At 44.9% G+C, this 944-nt stretch overlaps 1 protein-coding gene across 1 annotated transcript in view; it reads right to left on the bottom strand.

Moving 5' to 3' along the window:
• LOC113977480 (tumor necrosis factor receptor superfamily member 16-like) overlaps positions 1-944 on the bottom strand; it is a 4842-nt gene that overhangs the window by 1548 nt on the left and 2350 nt on the right. The gene's annotated exons all lie outside the window — the stretch shown is intronic.

Raw genomic sequence — 944 nt, 5'->3', positions numbered from 1 at the left:
AAAAAGGGGAAACTGAGGCAGAGAAAAGGACAATTGGGTAAAAGGGGAAACTGAGGCACAGAAGGGGAATGAGGAAAAAAAGGGAATGAGGGGGGAAAAAGGGAAATTGAGGCACAAAAAGGGGAAACTGGGTTAAAAGGGGAAACTGAGGCACAAAAAGGGGAATGAGGAAAAAGCGGAATGAGGAAAAATGGGAATGAGGGGAAAAAAGGGAAATTGAGGCACAGAAAGTAGGAAATTGGGTAAAAAGGGGGGAAACTGAGGCACAAAAAGGGGAATGAGGTAAAAAAAGGGGAAACAGGAAAAAAAGGGGAAACAGGAAAAAAGGGAATGAGGGGGAAAAAAGGGAAATTCAGGCACAGAAAGCGGGAAATTGGGTAAAAAGGGGAAACTGAGACACAAAAGGGAAACTGAGGCACAAAAAGGGGGAATGAGGAGAAAAAGGGGGAAACTGAGGCACGATATTGGGAAATTGGGGCACGACGTGAGGAAATTGAGGAAATGCCTGAGGAAAATGAGGCACAACGTGGAGAAAGTGAGGAGCAAAATGGGGAAACTGAGACACAACAAAGAAATTAAGGAATTACACAGGGAAACTGAGGCAGAAAAGGGAGTTCTCCAGGAGAAACTGGTGAACTATGTGGGGAAACTGAGGCACAAAATGGGGAATACAGGCACAAAAAGGGGAAACTGAGGCACAGCATAAGGGAATTGGGGAAATTAAGGAACTACGTGGGGAAAATGAGGCACAACATGGAGAAACTGGAGAAAATGGAGGGAAACTGGGAAAATGGGGGCACAATGTGGGGAAACTGAGGCACAATATCAAAATGAAGGAACTACATGGAAAAACTGAGGCAGAAAACGGGGAAACTGAGGGACAATATTGGGGAATTGAGGCACAAAATGGGGAAATTGAGGCACAAAATGGGGAAATTGAGGCA

The sequence above is a fragment of the Neopelma chrysocephalum genome, unplaced genomic scaffold (assembly GCF_003984885.1).
Source record: "Neopelma chrysocephalum unplaced genomic scaffold, ASM398488v2 Primary Assembly neopelma1_243, whole genome shotgun sequence".
NCBI lineage: Eukaryota > Metazoa > Chordata > Aves > Passeriformes > Pipridae > Neopelma > Neopelma chrysocephalum.
The sequence above is the reverse complement of the archived record's forward strand: the minus strand, read 5'-3'. Positions and strand labels throughout refer to the sequence as shown.